Source organism: Ips typographus, linkage group LG14 (assembly GCF_016097725.1).
Source record: "Ips typographus isolate SLU linkage group LG14, UJ_Ityp_2.0, whole genome shotgun sequence".
Taxonomy (NCBI): Eukaryota; Metazoa; Arthropoda; class Insecta; order Coleoptera; family Curculionidae; genus Ips; species Ips typographus.
The window spans coordinates 5379346-5400975 of record NC_138435.1 but is presented as its reverse complement, the minus strand read 5'-3'; the positions used below and the strand labels follow the sequence as shown (position 1 = coordinate 5400975).

At 35.1% G+C, this 21630-nt stretch overlaps 2 long non-coding RNA genes across 2 annotated transcripts in view; both read left to right on the top strand.

Annotated features, from left to right (window-relative positions):
• Positions 1 to 136: 136 nt before the first annotated feature.
• LOC145738021 (uncharacterized) lies at positions 137 to 2151 on the top strand. The gene is made up of 3 exons (XR_014180559.1): positions 137 to 473; positions 540 to 661; positions 1938 to 2151. It is a non-coding gene; the product is annotated as an uncharacterized LOC145738021 (long non-coding RNA).
• Positions 2152 to 2985: 834 nt separating this feature from the next.
• The window catches only part of LOC145738023 (uncharacterized), a 207219-nt gene continuing 188574 nt past the window's right edge, over positions 2986 to 21630 (top strand). The window contains exons 1-3 of the long non-coding RNA XR_014180562.1: positions 2986 to 3142; positions 3263 to 3452; positions 12641 to 21415. This is a non-coding gene — a long non-coding RNA (uncharacterized LOC145738023). The remainder of the gene's footprint in view (positions 3143 to 3262; positions 3453 to 12640; positions 21416 to 21630) is intronic.

Genomic DNA, 21630 nt, shown 5'->3' with positions numbered 1-21630 from the left:
TTTTTTTGCTGCTGTTGTTCAAACGGCTGCGGGCGGCGTCGTTCGTCCCTCGGTCCGCAAGATGGCGCGAAATGCCATCCAGCCCGCGACCGAGACGTCCTGCGCAACGAATCCAAGTGTTGCCCGTTCGCGTCCGATTCCTCGTGGCGAGTACGCGGAAACGTGAACGGTTTTCGTGCCTCCTCAAGCACGTGGACGATGGACCGACTGGAACGAGGAGTAGACGACCCGCGGGACAAGGGTAAAACCGTCGCGGCCCGCGAACAACCCGAATTGTCGCCTCCTCGCTCCCCGCTCACCGTTTGGGGGGCGAGCTCCCCCGCTTCAGCGTACGGCGGTGGCCGATTGTTGTCCTCTGTAAGGGGTGCCTCTGTGGGATTTGAACGCGTATTATAATTGTGAGGCACGCGACGCGACGAACTCTTTTGTCTTTCCCTATACATTGCTGCAGGGTATTATCGCGCCTATTGAAGGTAAGAGCTGCTTTTTATACTCCCTTTCCTCTCCTTTCTCTTTTGTGATAAAGTAATATTTTTAAGGGATGCCAGGAGCAGTTAACGTGATGCTACCTCCACGCGTAGAAAAGAAAAGGAATAAACCAGCAGGAAGCAGAGTATAGCGAACCTAAAATGACGGAACACCTATTGTGTCACCACAGCAGGTGCGTTAAAAAAAAAAAAATTTATAATCTCTATTCGCACGCAAATTAAGTGACTCAAATCGAACACACTCCAACGTTTCACTACCCGGCTTTACTAAGGTTACCTTAGGAGCCCATTAATAATGGAAAATTAATTAGTAAGCAAATTAGTTAAAGTTAATCAATTTCGAAAAGACTAAAATTAAATCCTGCAAAGAAAAGATAAACTTTGCTATCTAAAATGACAACACGGAGCCAGACCTGAATCAATTAAATCAAGTAGGGATCGTATGCTATAACGAGGAGATAAGCGCAAGCAACCGTTCACCAATTTATCAACAACACACTAGTGCAAATTCAAGCACAAGAAAATAGCATTTAAATTTAAAATATGTAAATAACAAGGCACTTTAACCACGCATAATTAATGAAAGAACCATATTATACAACCGACTGAACAATCTGTCGGGATATTGGGTGTACTCCCCTTTAACCTTCCATTAATATGCAATCCAACAAATAACACTCAATTAAATATGCAACCAAGCAATTAACACTTAATTAAAATATGCAATCCAGCAATTAACTCTTAATTAATTATGCAATCAAGCAATTAACTCTTAATTAATTATGCAATCAAGCAATTAACACTTAATTAAGTATGCCACCAAGCAATTAGCACTTAATTAAAATATGCAATCAAGCAATTAGCACTTAATCAAAATATGCAATCAAGCAATTAACTCTTAATTAAGTATGCACTCAAGCAATTAACACTTAATTAAAATATGCAATCCAGCAATTAACTCTTAATTAATTATGCCATCAAGCAATTAACACTTAATTAAGTATGCCACCAAGCAATTAGCACTTAATCAAAATATGCAATCAAGCAATTAGCACTTAATCAAAATATGCAATCAAGCAATTAACTCTTAATTAAGTATGCACTCAAGCAATTAACACTTAATTAAAATATGCAATCCAGCAATTAACTCTTAATTAATTATGCACTCAAGCAATTAACACTTAATTAAAATATGTCGGCGCCGACTTAGGCTACACGTATTTAAAAAATGGAAAAATCACCAACTACGAATAAACGAACTCTATACGTAACAACACTTGAAAATGGCCTCTCAATTAGAGGTAGGCAGTTAAGCAACCCTTCCTTGGGGTGTCTTGGTGTAATACGCTACACTTAATAGCAAAACACTGCACTCATAGCTAAATGAAAAGACTGCAACCCCCAAAATGCAAACAATACTATTACTAATACTGTAAACTAATATTTTAGGTTTGGTTAGTGATTTAGCCAACTTTAGTGACTAAAACCCCTTAATTGGTGGCTGCAGCGCTATACTGGACGACCCCTGGATTACAGGACGTCCACCGGATCCAATCCAAGCTGGAAAGGCAACAATCACCCCTACTTTTGTTAAACGAGGGTTGCAGAAACCTCTAAACAATTTGCACTAATAAAAAGGGACCTCAATGGCTGCAAAACTCAATCGGGCGGCTGATGCTCTATTTTTTCCCCTTCTCTTCCTTGCCTCTTTCTCCTAAAACCTGAAATCGTTACCGTCTTTAATATTTTTTCCTTCGCTCCTTTGCTCACTCAGCCCCAATCAGACGATTACGTCACTCAGAAGATGCTCAGAGGGTTTCTTTTTGGTGGCACACGCACACGACCGATCCGAGTACACCCTCGGGGGGTGGGCAAACGAAAAAAATGTATCACGCGCTACGGACCGCTACTTGACCTTCAGCAACCTTCCAGAACCTTCTATATTCCCTTTTTAATTAGGAAAATGCAACTCAATTTGCTAATTCTGAAAGCCTGCGATTCCACGCACCCGAGATGACGGCCACGGTTATTTTTTCGAACAGGAAAAACGACTTTTCCGCGAATAAAATTTGGTTTTAAGAAAACAACTTTTTCACGTGTCTTTATTCCACGACGTCCCGAAGAGAAGAGAGTCTTTAAAAATCCTTTTTTAATTTCTACGACGGACGAAAAATTCCAGTATTTCGTTTTTTGCACAACATTCCAGCACATAGCAATAATAAAATTATATTTCCGTACAAGTAACGGCCTCTCGCGGCCATCTCCAACATGTCCAACATGTCCAACATGTGGCAACAGATCGCAATAAAATTATCGATTTTTTTCTGAAGCGCAACCCCGCCATCTATATTAAGGTCGAGGAATCTTACGATCACGCATCGGAAAACTATGTTTTCACGACACTGCAATATTGTCGACAAACAGATCAATTTACAGTTTCCTTCTGTAGCGACTGACGTCACACTCCGGCAGCCATTTTGAGTCGGATGAGATTTAGGTCGCGTGTGGTTGTCCCATTTGTTTTAGCATGCTGCTAAAATTAATTATATTTTTATGACAAAATATTACAATTTAAGTAATGAAAATTATACACTAAAATCAAGTAAATGTATATTTTTTGATTGACATAATGGATACAATAGCTGTTGGCCTAGGTAAGATTACAATGGCAATTTCATACCTAACCATGCTATTGCTGATGCATCATTACTACACATTTTTGTACTAACATTTTTTAAGGGTGGTTCTAGTAACTAATTCGGCTAGTCTTACAGATCTGCAACTGGTATATGCTACATACATCACTACTTTTCCATGTGGATAAAAAAGCACAACTTTTATGAAGAAAGTGACTACATTTTCCAAGGACTGCAATCAAGTCAAGTTGAAGAAGAATAAAGTCGTGTGCAATATTTTAAACTATCTACATTAGGTACAACAGTGGATTAAAAAGCAAGTTTTAAGGTGAGTTAAACTGATTTTAAAGCTAGATTTGTAGTTCTAATTCCGCAAGAAGTAAGCAGCATGCAGCAAGCAGTAGTAGCCATGTCAATTTGTAGTTCAACTTTAGTAAGAAGGAAATAACATAACCCCAATAACCCCAAAGTCTTATAAACCATCAAAATTTTATTTGTTATCTTGTGGGTTGTCATTTTTAGGCAAAAGCAAAAGAAAGTATTTGTCAAATGATATTCCAAAAATCTATGATGGTGGTAAAGACCAGTAGGTTACGATGGAAGCAGTAAGGAGCAAGTAAGAAATGAAAATGATTCATTTCTTGCTGCTTACTGCTTGCGGTTAATGTGGATTGCACTTATTTGTCAAACTATGAATTAGAGTGTTACAAGTATATTATTTATTTTTACTGCAGCTTACTGATTTCTTTTTCTTGCAAAACTAGAACTATGAATCCAGCTTAGTGATATTAACATTAACAAAAATAAAAAGCAATGCAGTTTTCATTATGGTTTTACCTTTAACACAATTGTAGTATTAATAATAAATTTAATTCTTGTCCATAACAACCCAGAGTAAACAAGTAACCTGGACTAATTTGTTTACTACATGTTGTTATGAACAAAAATTAAGTTAATAATTATGTCTATGTATACCTGCTAATTAAAATTAATTTTACCTAACTTAAAAGTAGACCAACTTTCAACATTGGGTAAATTTCAGCCTAATTTGTGAACCCTTTGTCACTTTGTGTTGTTATAAAATGTGAAACTTTATTTATATTTTTTCTCATTTTTTGTTTCAGTCTTATTCCATATCTTCAATTTCTTTTCCATCATTTTATCAAGGATACACCAATTCCATTTAGTGCAGTAATCACAAACTATGTCACAGCCAAAGAAAACTTAATCCATTGTTAATTATTTTTAATTTTACAAATGATTATTTTATACCTGAACTTTTTTATGAATGAAATCATAAATCTTTGACCTTCTTTAGGTTAGAATATGTCCAAAGTCATAAACACATCTATGCTATCTAATTTAACATAACTTAAAGTATTTTGCCTGGTTTATACTTTTAAATTAAAAAATTAAATTAAACTTAAATTAATTTAAGTTGCATGTAAAATTAAATGAAAATTAAAGTGGTTTATGTTTCAAGATATGCTAAATTAAATGACATAGATGTGTTTTTGGCTTTGTCGTATTTTAGATATATTCTAACCTAAAGAGGGTGAAAGATTCATGAAAAAGTTCAGCTATAAAATAATCATTTGTAAAATTAAAAATAATAACCAATGGATGAAGTTTTCTTTGGCTGTGGTTAGTTGGAATTGGTGTATCCTTGACAAAACAATGGAAAAGAAATTGGAGATATGGAGTAAGACCGATAAACAGGGAATGAAGGAAAAAACAAATAAAGTTTCACATTTTATCACAAGGAAAAGTGACAAAGTTTTCACAAATTAGCCCAAATTTTACCCTTAGTTGAAAGTTGGCCAACTTCAAAGTTAAAATTAATTTTAGTTTAATGTAAATTTTAAGTATAGCATGTCATATACAAACATGTAGCTTTAACTTTAAGAAAATTAATTTGACTTTAATGATATACTTAATTAATTAATAATAATTTACTTTATTGTTAATTTGGAGGTATAGCCCAGACATTGTCCCCGGTTTATACCTCCAAATTAACAATTAAACTAAATTTTCATTAAAGTCAATTTAATTTTATCAAAGTTAAAGCTAGACATTTGTATATGACATGCTGTACTTCAAATTTACACAAAACTAAAACTAATCTTAACTTAAAAGTTAATCAACTTTCCATTGGGTGAAATTCAGGCTAATTTGTGAACCCTTTGTCACTTTTCGTTGGGGTAAAATGTGAAACTTTATTTGTTTTTTTTTCTCATTCTCTGTTTATCGATCTTACTCCATATCCCCAATTTCTTTTCCATCGTTTTATCAAGGATACACTAATTCCGACTAATGCAGTAACCTCAGCCAAAGAAAACTTCATCCCCTGTTTAATATTTTTAATTTTACAATTGATTATTTTATTGCTAAACTCTTTCACCCTTTTTAGGTTAGAATATGTCTAGAATACGTCAAAGTCAAAAACACATCTGTCATTTAATTTAGCATATCTTGAAAAGTATAAATCACAATCATTTTTATTCAATTTTACATGTAATTTAAATTTGAATTAATTTTTTAATTTGAAGGTATAAACCGGGCATGAACCCCCACTAATTTACATTAAATTACCTTTAATTTAATTTTTTAATTTGAGGGTATAAACCAGGTATTCGTTTTTTTAAATAGAACCTTATATTTTTAATACATTTGTAGATACTATGTAGAATTTTCAAAGTTTTCTTCAAGCTGATAGTTTTACTTGAGGTTTTACTAATATTCATTTTTTTTTCAAAGATATTAGATTTTACTCTGATATAAAATTGGTTGTATTACCAATTACCATTGTTTGCACAGGGACCATAAATTAGATTTACGCTAATAAATTTGCGTTAGATGCTACAGAGCGTTCAATTTTTTTACTGAATTTTTTACGATAAATGCGTCATATTTTATGGTTTGATTAAATATAACAAAATAACTCTACTTTGCTTTATAAACCATGATCCAAAGATGTTTTGCTATGGAGATACATGGTGTCAAAGTTTGCATAAAAAAATCTAAATTTATTTATTTCTTCAAAACGGCTGCAAATATTTATGTTCATAAAACTTTGTAAATGTCAACAATAGAGCACGCTTTGCAATAAAAAAGATATTTTTCAATTTTGCCAGTGGCATCCAATTGAACGAGTTGGTAAATATTTTTGTTTTATGTAAATAGCTGCAGCCGATTTGAGAATTATAAATACATTTAGATTTTTATATCAAAACATTAAGACCCTGTACCTCCATAACGAAACATTTTTGGATTATGGTTTATATAAAAAAACTAGGTTTTTTTTTTGACGTTTAATCAAACCCTAAAATACAGGGTGTTTCACGATAAATGCGTCATATTTTATGGTTTGATTAAAAGTAAAAAATTACCCTAGTTTGCTAAATAAACCATGGGCCAAAGATGTTCCGTTATTGAGATACAGGGTGTTAAAGTTTGGATAAAAAAATTTAAATTTATCTATTTCTTAAAACCGGTTTCAGGTATTTTTATAAAACTTTGTAGGTGTCAACTGTTCATGATAAGGCACGTTTTGCAATAAAAAACATATTTTTTTAATTCTGCCAGTAGCGTTCAATCAAACACGTTCCTGAATGTTTTCGCAAAAAAAATGTGTACACCACTCTTTTTCCATTCAACGCAACTCAATTTTGAATTCTCCCTTCAATTTAGAACAGAAAAGCTATCTAGTAACTTTTCGGTACACCTTTCTGTTTTCCAATAAAAATCATAAAAATGTACCCATAAAATCAATACTAAATCGTCGACTGTTTATTAATCAATATCTAAATTTTTATTAATTTAGTTTTTTTCAAAAATTATATTTTTTATTCGATAGGAACAAGCAGTATTTTCCTATTCTTTCATTAAAAAACTGAATAAATCAAAATTTTAAAATTGAATAAAAACGATATTCGAAGATTTAGTATTAATTGTAATGGTACTTTTGCAGGATTTTTTATTCGAAAACGAGATGACGTACCAAAAAGTTACTAGATACCTTTTCTGTGTTAAATTGAATAAGGAGTTCAGAACTGATTTGCATTTTATGGAAAAACAGTGGCGGACATATTTTTTTTGCAAAAATGGTCAATAACTTTTTCGATTGGACGCCACTGGGAAATATAAAAAAATATATTTTTTAATGGAAAAACGAACTTTATCGTTGACAGTTGACACCTAAAAAGTTTTATGAAAATATCTCTTATTGTTTTGAAGAAATAAATAAATTTAGATTTTTTTACCCAAACTTTAACACCCTGTATCTCCATAATGAAACATCTTTGGTCCATGGTTTATACATATAGAAAACTAGAGTTATTTTTTGACGTTTAATCAAACCCTAAAATATGACGCATTTATCGTGAAACATCCTGTATAACGCATTCACCATGAAACACCGTGTTGACTAATTCAGCTTAAGTAATTTCGACTTTTTTAGATGGAACAGCCTGTGTATTACTTATTTTTCTGATAGCTTTTACAATTCAACTTCTATGAAGTATGTCATTCAATACCTAATTTAAATAGTCTGCGATTTATTTATATTTTTTAACTTTTACCTCCATTTTTTGTTATCTTAACTAAACTGTAATCTGAAAATTGTCTCTAACAATTCAATTGAACAAGAATAAACATTTTAAATTGTTGTTGTGAGTGACAAACAAAATTAAAACATTTGTTTGTGTTATAAATTTTATAGGGTGGACTATAAGTAATCGGATATAGAGCAACAGCATATTCCTGACATCAAAATAATACGATTTAGCTAAATTGTCCTATACCGAAAGTTAATATTAATAAAGTTACAGGGTGTGAAAGTTGAAATTTTGTTCTGGTTTTTTTTTTAATCGTATCATCAAGGTGTTTTTATATAAATAATGGAAAATTTGTATAAGGGGGTTTTGGCACCCGGTAAATACGATGCTGTCATCTATTTTGCAGTAGCTGATAGGGGGCGTTACCTGCAACCATTTCAGCTGCTTAAAAGGACTTGAACTTTTTTTACGCAATTGACATACGACTTCAAAATATTATTCTAATATGTTTTCCACGTATTTTCAGTGAATTTGGTGAAACAACTTACACCACAAACCACTGGAAATTAAAGTATTAGCATTAAAAAAAAGGTTTTTTTTTTTTGGACAAGTGTTCTACAAAGGCAAAATAAAAACTTACTTTCATAAAAAAAATATTTACTAATTTGGAAGTAGGAGATATGTTCTATATGTTTGTTGAGACGAGTTACTCATTTTTTCTTTGTTTATTGGGTTTTCTGTCTCACACAAAAAAGGTTTGTTGGGAAAATGGAATTTCGCACTAATGTTATTTTCAACTTGTTGAAAATAGTGCTATTTCCTATCTTGCACCGTTTCTTAGATATTTCATAATAGTGGTGGATTTGTCAGCAAAATGGTAGTCTAAACATTCAAGCCCTGAAAGGTTTGCTGATGTGATCTTTTGTCCTCAGTTAGACAATACCACATGGTTGAAACCAGGGTTGGGCTGATTTAAATCAGTTGATTTAAATGCAGTTTGCAGCAATATTTTTTTATTTAGACTCATAAAACAAAATACATCAAAAATTCTTTAAAAATAAAACAAGAATAAAATGCATTAGGCACTGATCTACTAAAATAACTATATACAAAATAAAAAAATCACTTTTCTTCATTGTCGTTGTAAAGTTTAAACAAAAAAACTAATTTTCCTCCTTTCTCTATTCCCAACCTGTTTCTTATATCAGAGTGTACAAATCCAAACGTGCTGAAGATTCTTTCCACTGAAGCCGAGGAAGCAGATGCGCACAGGAACTGTTTAATTACTGGCAGTTGTTTTGCGATTTCTGGCTCTTCACGCTGTGAAATCCACCACTGGATTCCATTCACGTTCTTCACTATTTCGTCCCAAACATAATCCGTTTAAAAGGGCTACTACGGGCGTTGAACTTTATTACCAAGGGCAAAAGTCCAGTATTTCCATGTAGCTCGTTGATTGTTTCTAAGGCCACATTCTCTTCTTCATGTGTCAGCTTGTATTTCTGCTTCTGTGGGTTTAACATATAGGCTATGAAGTGATATTGGGTGAGTGCTTGCTTGTATCGACATTGGAATTTTTTTAGCTGTGCTAAAGATAATTCTAATTCATCTTGGAAGACGAAGGCTAAGTGTTTCCACTGCTCGACAGCATCTGAAATCGTTGCATTTTTTCTCTGCAGGGTGTCAAGAGCCACTGCGATGGGTTTCAAAATGCTCAAATATTCTTGAGCTGCATGTTTGAGCCCAATATTTGAAACTTTTTGGTAGATAGTTGCATCAATCTCCTTCTTAGACCCCTCGCAGATTTTTAGAATTAAGTCCCACTGAGTGACATACATTTCCAAACAATCGGCAACACTATTCCATCGAACATCACTTGGTAGTACTAAAGCTTTGCCTCCAGCTTGACTGAATTTTGCTCTAGCCAGATGATTATTGCGAAAGTACTTGACAATCTGCACCACATGTTCTTTAACATCTTGTACTTGAAAGTCCTTGCACAGTAAATTCAACAGATGTGAAGAGCAGCCATACGTTATAACTTCTGAGTTTGTTCTTTCTTCTAAAGTTTTCCTCATGAGGTTCATGTTTGCAGCATTGTCTGTCACGAAAGACTTAACTTTGCACTGATATTTTGATTGACAGGATGAAACTAAATCACACACTAAATCAGTCAAGTACTCGGAAGTATGAGGATTTTCCGAGGTGTCAATACTATCGTATAGAAATACTTGTCCCTCTACCGTTGTTAACGTTGCGCATATTACTTGCTCGTTGTGAACATTTGACCATCCATCAATGGACATATTCACACATTGTCCGGACAGAGATGAAAAACATACCTCTTTTTCTTCCTCGTAGATCTCATCCAGAAGAGTTGTTGCTACCGTCTTCCGAGAAGGAGGCGTTTATCCGGGTCTTAATAAGTGAATGGCTTTTTTTACTTGTGAGTTTTCGATGCATCTGAAGCTTGAATTAGTAGCAAAAATTGCCTTAGCTATTTGTTTGTCAATCTTATGCTTTTCAGCTGCTGTTGTCCGCAAAATAAAACTACTCATACTCATAGCAGGCTGGTTTTCACGGTTTTTTTTTTTTCATTTGAACCAACACAGTACTCTCAGTAGTTGTTGTTGAACAGTCTGGGATGGAACTTGTAGAGGGAGAGGGTAATGTCAGTATTGAAGCAGAACTTCCAGAAGATACTGGGTCGAGCCAGTCGAGCGGCACTTGGATGTCCGCTCTTGTTTCTTGCTGTTTTTTACAAATTTCACGGTGCGCCTTTAGTCGCTGAACAATCCCTTGAATTTCTTTCTTGCAATTCTTACAAGTCGCTCTACAACCTGATTTTTTTGAATCCGTTGTTTTGAGGTAAAACTGCCATACGCTGTCTTCTTTTCTTCCAGCCATTGCGTTGTTTTCAATTTATATTTATATACGTGAACGAGAAAAATCGCAACTCTTTACCGAATTTAACTTACAGGCATTAACATTTGCCTTAATGAAATGGGCCAAGCGCATCAGGCGACCGCCTTTTATAGATCGCGCCGATCTCGCGATGATGCCAAATTGAAAGCACGCGGCGACAAGAATTTTCTTGCAAGAAGTGCGTTTCGACGAGTCGAGTACCTATAAGAACTTTATCTTGCACCAATCACAGATATGGGAAAAACATGATCAAAACGAGAGCAAAATATGTTCAACACTGGAAAAATGAGCAGAAAAATCAAATTTCCTGATTTTACGCAATAAACAACCGATTTTTATACATTTTTAGATTTTTACCGATTTGGAGCCAGACGTTCGGCAATCCTAGTATTTTTAATCACTTAAAATAATTGAGTGTTTTAAATGAAAAGCGAATACATGTTTGTTTTATTTAGTATGATATTTAAATTTGTAACTACATGTAAAAAACCTACATTGGCATTGTATCCTGTACTCTGTACTTTCTTTTTAGAATACTATGATTGTCAGATAATTTGCAATGTTAGAAACAAAAGTTATGTAAGGGTTATTCACATTATTCCACACAGAAGATTGTGGCCAAAATATGAGACTTTTAAAAAGTTTTACTTTTTTTGCTGAATGGGAAAATATTATTGCCACTTTTAAAATAATTTTTATTTTATACAGGGAGTCTTAAAATCTCTGAAAGTATAAAAGTTATGATTTTTAAATTAAACACCTTGTATATTATTGCATTTTTAGATTTTCCTTTTGATTATAAGTGTGGTTAAATGCATAGCACATCTATCGTACATTGTTTTCGCGTAAATGACAACCATACGTCAAAAATTTTCACTTAAAATTCCGTATAAAGTATTAAACTTATAAAACAAGGAAAATGACTTACACATTCCTATTTTAGTTTTTTCAGTAAGCTATTTGGCAATGTCATTCTTTGGTTTGAATTAGATAATTTTTTGTTATTTCATTCAGTTTTAAATGTTATCTCTAAATAAAAAAACTTAAAAAAATATGTTGCAGCAACAAAACCATGTTCACAGTGATTTTAATTCTTCAGAAATTCGGTAAATATACGTGAAAGTAGATTTTAGAAAGTAGAAAATGAAGAATTAAAAAAAAATCAAAAAAATCATGATTTTTTTAAAAAAATCAGTGATTTTTGATTTTTTTAATAAAAATCAAAATTTGCCCAACCCTGGTTGAAACGCCCAGAGACGGAAAATGACAAAAACTTACAGGGGGTCAATATTTACCTTTTAGTCGGACAGATGGAAAAACTACCAAAAGTTCGTTTTTTAAATGGATCCACCAATATATTATGGTTTGTAATAAAAGCACATTAAATTTAGAACAAATCTATGTGTACTCTTCCTATACCTAACTTCAACCGTTTCTGACTTAATAACAGTTTTTCCTTAAAGTGCGTATAAAATTGTAATCCGTACTAATCTGAATACGGACACCTGCTTGTGCTAAGTTTCAACCAGTTTGTACAAACCATAAAACACCGATGAATCCATTAAAAAAAAAGAACTTTTTTGTTCAAACGGACGAGAAGTACTCACTTCACGTACTGCTTAGCGGCCGTGAAATGCACTTTTACGGCCGGTGTCAATAGCAACGGCCGAAAAAAAAATACAGGAAAAAAGTAAATTAACAATCACTATGTCACCGTCTGCGCTTATGGTTGCTGGTTACGATTTCTCTATGTGACCACTGTGTGCACCGTTTACAGCAGTACACCCATCCATTAAGTTACGTATACGAAAATATGCGTACAGATGTGTATGGTAAATACATTCTTCGCAACTTTTCGTATAATTTTCATACGTTTTCATACCTGGGTGCTAGATTACCACTCAATATTTAATGAATTTTTATACTGATTTTATGCTACAATATCAAATAAAGCTTCAGCTAACATTGGTTGATACCGAGGGTAAAACTTGACATTTCTTATATTCTCGTGGTAATATTATTTTTTTTGTTTCAGATATTCTCCCGGTGAAGCGAGAAGCAAAAAAAAGTCATCCAGGTCAATCTTCGAATTCTTATTTATTTTAATAATAAACTAAAGATTGGGGCGCGGGTTGTGTGTAGTTTTATTTGCTATTTCGATTTGTTGTTATGCCATATGCAGCATTGTTATATCGACAATATCTGGCCGAATACTTTTTATTTAATTTCCAACTAAATGCTGAGGTATTAGAAACATTGTCATTCCTTTAAATGTCAATCTACGCATGGCGAACTGAGTAACTGTGCAGAAGTTGACATTGGGAGTGAACAAGGACCAGCAATCAGTCAATCATATCTATCAAACGTACAATTTATTTTCCAACTGATTAACATCTTACAGCAAATTTAACTATTTGTGTCTGCTCAGCTCCTATTTATATCGAAGAATCAATGCTAATCACGTGTGTTTTCTAACAACTATCCAGAATGCCCATTTATTACCCTTAAAGCAGCACAAATGTACTTCACGTTTTACACGATAAACATGTGTTTTTGATGAACAGCCTGGTAACTTGCACCTGGTATTATTGGGTTGGTCATCATATAATAGATAATGATCAACTCCATCTAGTCTTTTTTCTTTTACTGGTTTAGTTTCAACTCTTTGCCGTTTTGGAGAAGGTTCTTCAATGCCGTTTTGTAAGCTTGGCCTACCTCGTTGGGATGACTGCGTAATATACAAGTTTTTTGGCAACTTCATGACGAAACTGAAATAGATCATAAGTTTTGCTTCTTATACCCAAAGATTCGGCTTTTTTCCTATACTGTAGCCAAGAGTTAACAAGTACAACGTCAAATGCATGGGAGATTACTCTAAGTGTCCATTTTCTAGATCTTACATATGGGATCGATACAATGACAACAAAAAGTCCTCAGGAAGAAATTCCATTGGACCACGGCTTATGAGCCCGGAAAACTTTCATATTTCAGTTCAACTCTTTGAATTGCAGGCAACAAGCTGAGAAATCTTGTGCTGGAATGACTAAGGACTTTCTTGTATTCTACCTCAGCCAATTCACAAAATTCTTTTAACTTCTCAGTTCTTACTGTAAAAATAAGGAAATATTTAAATATTTTTACAATTGAAGACCTTAGCGCAATACAATGGTAAGCCTCAAAATCAAAAAGTTGAGATATTACGGTTTAAAGTTTTCAAAAATTCTGTAAAAAAATGGTTTTGATTTAAAGATTTCAAACTTTGTCAGTACATTATGGCAAAGAGGAAAAAAGATAAGCAACTATTATTTAAAAAAAAATATATTTTTTTTTTACAAAAAATGGAGTTTATTTTGATAAAATGTGGCTTAACATGTTTTTGCTTAAACTAAACTCATTATAAAAATAACCGAAAAAATTCAATACTACTCATCCAAGGTTTCAATCTCTTCGTCTAAATTGTCAACAGCAACATTTAGTTGCGTATAAAATGCATGGTAGGCTGGCGGTATGTAAGGAAGTAATGTCTGTATGTTTTTAATTTTTATTTCTGCAATTTTAACTGACTCGTTGTATTTAAGTTTAAGATCTGACAAGCTTGTCATTGCAGGTCTACCTTGTTTTAAAACATTAATTTCCCTGTACTCGCCATTGACTGTGCTTTTAACGAAAAATGACCCAACATTTTCCGACTTAAAAAGAAAACTATACGTTCCTGCAAATTCTAAGTTCTGCTAGTCAGGAAAACGTGCTTTTATGTTAATATTAGCTAATAAAGGCTCAAAAGAAAAAGAATCTTTTTGGGTAATTTTTGTAACAACAAAAGAGTTTTTTTTATTTGCTTTTTCAATAATATCTAGCCAACCTTCTGGTGAATAAATAACTGGAGCCCGATGTCTCTGGCGTTTTTTGATCAGAGCAAAATCTCTGTCTGACGGCATAACGGAATGACCGCTAAGAAAAAAGTGATGAGTTATTTTTCTAAATTTTTTTTCTTTTACCAATTGCAACCAAAATGCCATCATCTGCCAGTTCTTATTCTGACCCGGACAGTTATCAGTAAAAATTACAAGTTCATCATAATTTTGTTTCTAAAAATTTCATTAGGACAGACGCCACTTCATCAGCTCCGCGCTTAGCCTGATCTTCAGTCCACAAATACATAAAACCTTTTTTATTTGTGCAATCGTGAATTCCAAGGTTATATAGCCATATCTTTCGGCAGTAAAATGCTGGACCAGTTGTGAGCTTTGGAAGGGGCATACTTTGTTGCAAATCAAAAGAGATTACCAATTTTTTTTTAGCAGGTGTGTCTATTTCACTTTTAAGCAATTTTTGCATTGCGTCAGCTCTAGCCTGGTGCAGGTTCAAAAATGTAGTTAGCTCTTTTTCTAGCTCTATATTATTAGCTTCCTTTGCCGCCTTTATTTTAATACCCATCTCATCGCAGGTCTTGCAGGTATCCGATTTTGGTAGTTTGAATCCTATGTTATATTGGGTACAGAATATTTTTCTGTAAGCGCTCTCTTTAACTGGACTGATATTTTGTTCCCTACACCAGGGCATATAGAAATCTGTATACAGTCCAGTAATAGTCATATCGCAGTTCAGATATAGCTTGTCTATATTTTTGGCTCTACTGTAGTGGCTTTGATATTTAGGTATTGATTCAATATGAGTTTTAACCGAATGAATTTGTTCGTCCGAATATCTGTTGGGTCTAGTATTGTGTTTGCCACGCATATCAGGTTTAGGAACCATAGCCCCTCCTACCTTCATTATAAGAATCCTTTCAACTCTTCCCCGAGATTTCTGAAGACCGTGAACACTCAAGAATTCAGTTTTGCATATTTTTATTTCTTCGTCTCCTATATTAACCAAATAATCAGCGGTTTCAATCAAACTTTCTTCTGGATACATTATTCTTTTGTTTTTTCTTGTATGACCTTTTTTTGTTTTTTGCTCTTATACAACCAAAAAGATAACTATTTTGGATATCGAATGAACTCAAATCCCAAAATTTTGTGAACAATTGTTCATGGTTACCTTGCAATTTCTCTCTGCATTTATTTTTACAGTCACAAGGCAAACCAATTTCACGCGGATTGATAATCTTCTTAGTTTTTGTGGCCGTATATTGATGTCCCGAATTGCGCCTCCTTTTTTTTTGTTTCGTTCATGGTTTTCTTTATTCCGATGTCTCCATCTTGTCGGCTTCGGTTCCTCTGGAGAGTCTTTTTTACCCCTGCTAAGCCTAGCATAATGCTCTTGCGATTCATTCTAAAACATAATAAAATAAGACTTAAAATGCAACTTAAAAAAAAGTTTACGCAATAACATGTCAAGCCACATGGCATACCATGTTTTTGCATAAATTAGTTACAAAATATTTTTACCCAAGAACATGGTAAGTCAAAAAAAAAACAAAATGTAGCTTACCTCTGTAGAATCTGACGATATATTATTGTTACTTGGTACAAAGTCATTGTCGGCACAACTGTCATCACTATCCTCAAAAAAATCAGAACTTGAACTGCTATTTCCACTAAAAACGAAACTAAAGTCATGACGCGCTGTGTGGTAGGCGAAAACTGCTTCTTTTGCAACACAAGCTAAGTCCTGGTCCGTGGGTTCAATTTTCTTGAAAAAAACGAAGTGACCATGTTGCTTGTAAGTGATGCATTAACAATGTTTTTATGTTTTTTAGTATTTGTGTGCTCCAATACATCTCGTCGACCTCCAAAAGCAATTGAAAATTTGCAAAAATGTTACATTTGGCACATTTTACGTTATGATCTACTTTTCCTTTTTTGATAAAGGAAAAGTCACCCTTCAATTCAGGTGGAAATTCGCACTGTTCGTCTGTCACCCGTACCTATTAAAATAAAATACTTATTAGTCTTTGACTTAAATCATTACGGGTTCTGATCCGAAATTACAAACCGAATACCAATTGGCCATAAGACATTTAAATCATTTACAATTTTATTATGTAACACATTTATACTTACTAGTTTTTTTGGGATACAAACACTACTAACTTATGGTGATATCACGAAAAACAGCTATGTGTGAACTGTGAACGCTCAACGCTGATTGAAACCCAGTCCAGACAAAAATGTTTAAGGTCAAGGCTTTGGTGATACACCGAATTAAGCAGAGCTCGGTAAAGAATTTCGAGCGCTCCGAACATCAATGCCACACACCGAACATCTCACTTCAGCTTGTCGAACTAGGCTCAAAAAACAAAAGATTTCGATTTTCTTATGCAGTATTGTGCAGTTGAAATCGACGAGTATGTCGATTTATGTATGATTAATAAACTGACACACGTGACATAACGCGGACCAGACAAAACGGACACTCTGAAATAACGGACTGTCCGTTGGAAAAACGGACGTATGGCAACCCTACGTTATACAGGGTGGACCATAAGTAATAGGACATAGAGCTACAGCATATTCTTGACATCAAAATAATACGATTTAGCTAAATTGTCCTATGCCGAAAGTTAATATTAAAAACGATACAGGGTGTAATGGCCCAAAAATGCCTTCTTCCAATTTTGGGTCTTACAAGCTTATTTTTGGGGTTCGAGGGGCAAGCGCTATACCCTAAATGACACAACCACCAATCTTGGTTCAAACATTTATTCAGATTCCAAAAACATAGATAATTACTCAGCTAGGTACGGTTTGGTACCAAAGACTTAGGTCTAGTTAGCAATTCTGGCTTTAACGTACCTTCTGGACATGTTGTGTTGAGTTGAAGCGACAGGCTTTAGGTCAAGCGGCTACGTGGTTTATTTACGAGAATTTTGGAGGGTTTTCCAAACACCTTAGTTTCACAAATCTTGCACACTGAAGAATTTTGGTAGAACTTATTTTGCACTACTGAACATGACTAGACTTGACTTTAACCGACTTTTCACACTTGTCTTCGACTTGACGACGTTTCAGTTTTGACTGCCCGTTTCTGACTGACCGTTTGCCAAAATGGTGTGAATATTTATACTACGAAATTTACATCATTCTGTGAGCAGGAATGCGACAGGTCAAAAGGTGGAATCTCAAAAACATGTCGCCGAGTGCAATAAATAATAATAATTTTTTTCCTGCAGCTGCAGGCAATAAAACATTTTTGCTTGGGGTCAAAAAGGTGAGAATTTGTGGCGACAGTATGACTTGGAAAAATTCCTTTCCTTATAAACACCTACTAATAGAAATATATCCCCGCTTCTGGATTAACGACGCTGGCCAATTAAATCTCTTAGAGGTTTGGCTTAGGATTTGAAGTCAGATTTTTCTTTCAAACTAGTCTTTCATTTAAGTGTTGTGTCTAGTAGTGTTCAGATGTGTCTCAAACTAATTCCGTAAGTTCTAATTTAATTTTGATTACAATTTTGACTTTGAAAAATAAACAAAAAGAAAATTGCTAATATTTTCCCGGGGCATCACATCCCACCCATTCCTGTAGGACAAAGCAAATATAAAATATATTTACTTTGTAACAGTGCAACGTTTGAACTACTCCGAATCATATGTTCAGCGTAAATCCGAGTCATTCACATCGCACTTGACCTAAGGCAATGTATGAAAACCTTGTCGAATAAGCAAATCTGTCCAGAAGGTCTAACAACAATCGCTTACGCGTGCCAGTCACAATAAAATATTTTTAAGTCTACTATGCACGTATAAATCCTATCCTACGATTACTCAATAAAATCTAGTAACAATAAAATAATGTTCCATGATTACTCTCATAAACAATTGAAAAGGTAAATAATTATGCGGCACTCAAAAGGAAAAATAATAAAAATAAAGAATAAACTAACGTACCGACTTTAATTAGCAACCGGTCACTCTCGGGATGTTCCTGGCTGGTTTGGATCATGGGCCCGTCGTATGCGTACCCCCGTTTGGCTTCCAGGCAAAAGGTCTGCCTCCAAAACTGGGTAGGGTCGGCTAGCGATTGGCCTAAGAACTCGCGTTTGCCTTGTTCGGCCAACTGGATCCTGGTGTGGTGGGTTGGCGGTACCATGGGTTGCATCGGCGGCGGCAATAGTGATCCGGCTGCGACTTCCTGAGGGTGAGTTTGGGGTCTTAAGTGCGGTTGTGGGGGTTCAGCTGGGCTACATCGCCGGATGGCGCAAACGGGACAGGCGCAACCTTCAATCATGACATTGCCCCATGCGTTCCAGAATTGCGACGGTGTAAACACATTCGGTGGAGGAGGGACGCAGAAGGCACAGTCACATGGTCGGGCGGGGGTCATGGGTCACATGGTCATGCTGTTCTCAACAATTGAAACTCCAAGTGGATCACTTCCGTCCATAAATTTAACAGAGCCCGGGTTATTTCCAAGGGTTGAGTCACTCGGGGTCGGTAGAGAGTCGCCAGTTCCCATAGGTGGTAAAGAGCCATCCGGTACAACATAAATTTGCTACCTCTGTCCCGTACTAATCGGAAATAGTAGAGAAACACTACTATGTACTCCATCACTGTTTGTTAACTCTTTTTTTTTTTCGCCCAGTAATAACTAGAGTAACTTTGAATTTGGTAACACAACCGGCAGGATTATACACTGGCTATCCCCCATTTAGTTGTTGCTTCTTATATGGACTTAAAGTTTACGTCATTTTAAGCATCATCCGTGGTATAGACTAGGAATCTGCGGACTTTTCAAATTCCTGTTCGTGGCCAGGGTCGGTTGAGGAATGTGAGTTCCTCGACAAAATTTGTTTAAGTATGTTGAGTTCAAAAAGGTTAATTTAACTGTACAGATTAAAGGCGGTTTTATGGCACCTTTATTTCCTGTTTTGTTCAATTTGTTTACGAACAAAAAAGTCGCAACTTGCATCGTCAATGTTTTCTAATTGCCGGACTTTGGAAAGCTCTTCTCGCACTTGGAAATACGTAGTTTCAGCCTGCGTGGAATTAGTTAATATTTTAACCGATTCTTGGTTTTCATACTCCTTGCTTTCACTGGGAGCGCTTGCGCTTACTTTTCGGTCTGTTTGTGGAGGCTTAGAGTTTGTCGACACATCCTTGCTGGGTTTTTCTTTCCGTTGCAATACTGTCACGAAGGATAATAAATCAAATTTATTTCACTTGAAAGGAAACATTAAAAAATGTTTATATTACTTGAGCGGAAACATTAAAATTGTGGAATGCGGTCGGAGTGCAACTGCAATTAAGATGCATTTGCTGAATTGCGAAATAATGAGGAATGTTTTCCAAGTACCGATGGTCGAAGGTCGTCACGAGTTGTCGGCTTGGCTGGGGTTATCCTTCCTAAACTTCTTAATGAACTCCAAAACTTGTATGGAGGTCAGAAAATCACTAGGAACCCCAATTAAGAAATCTCCAATTTGCTTCCATAAGTTCAAATTGACTGGTGTCTTGATGATTTGGTAGGAGGTGATGATGCCATTCGCGTTGCATCCTAGCGAGAGGTTCCCGAATGAGACACTAGTTTCCGGGGGCTCTGTAGATATGGAGGAGGGTGGGGATGTAGATTTTGGAGTTAATGTAGAATCTAGTTTCTGTCTCTCAAGACGATTTAGTGTATCCATCGTTTGTCGTAATACATGGATGCAGTTCCTTTCATTGTCCCCTGACTGCCTCAGCTTATCTAGAGCAAGGGTTAAGAAGTTCTCCTGCTCCGTTATAAACTTCTGCATGGCATGCTCTGTATCGCGTGAGGTCTGTGCTTGGGCTCTCTGCCTCTCCATCCTCACCCCTTTGAGCATGCCCAGTGCCTGTGCCTCAGATATATGTCACGACTAGCGTGACGTGTTGAATTTAATTCAACTTATTTTGCCTGGGATCTCGTTTCAGCGTGAAAATAAAACACAGTTAACTCTACCATCAAGTTCTATTGAATACGTACTTAAGCTTAACAACTCCTAACTTACTAGCTAATAAAATAACAGGTTTCCTAACCCAACGAAAACGTTACTAACTCCCAATAAAATCATAATAAACCAGGCGTAAATTAACACACAACATAGAAGTACAATAAACATACTTACATTTCTATAGAAGACAGAATCTTGGAGAGAGGCTGGTCATGAATTATCTTTTTCTTGAGACGCTTTATTCGAAATACCGCCGCTATTACCCGCTTGAGAAATAATTATTTCTTCTTCTTTTGATGAAGTACCCCCCATTTTAAATAGAACGATTAAAATTTAAAAAAATAAAAATTATGTTTTTTCCACCCTGAAACTTAGGCACCTCCACCATATGCAACCATAAGTAACTGAAAGCATGCTGAAACTTACTTTCAGTTACTTATGCACACCATAAGTAACTGAAAGTAAGCTTTTTAGAAAATATATGATAAAAAAAATAAAATTAAAATCAAAATTTTCGCTTACTCCATTTTTCTAATACTGTTATATTAAGATGAATTTTATATAAGGCTAGCGATAACTTAGATTAATATTTAGAATTGTCAAAGGTAGGAGTTACCTCTCTTAATTTAAACTGGAGGACCAGTTTCATGGAGAAGGGGCAAATGTCACGAAGAATAATAAATCAAATTTATTTCACTTGAAAGGAAACATTAAAAAATGTTTATATTACTTGAGCGGAAACATTAAAATTGTGGAATGCGGTCGGAGTGCAACTGCAATTAAGATGCATTTGCTGAATTGCGAAATAATGAGGAATGTTTTCCAAGTACCGATGGTCGAAGGTCGTCACGAGTTGTCGGCTAGACGAGGCCAGGTCTGGGAGTTTTGGTTGGTGGAATCAGTGTCTGGAATGCTATAAAAAAGAGGTTGCACCCTAGAGAGGGGTTCAGTTCAGTTCAGTTCAGTTGAGTCCAGTTCTTTCCAGCCAGTCCAGTTTGCTGTGCACCACGTTAGTGACCGAACCACAAATGTCAATTAGACATGTCCGTAACGCTCAAGTAAAGTTAATCGTGAACGCGCGTCAAAGTGACCAGCCTCTCTCCAAGATTCTGTCTTCTATAGAAATGTAAGTATGTTTATTGTACTTCTATGTTGTGTGTTAATTTACG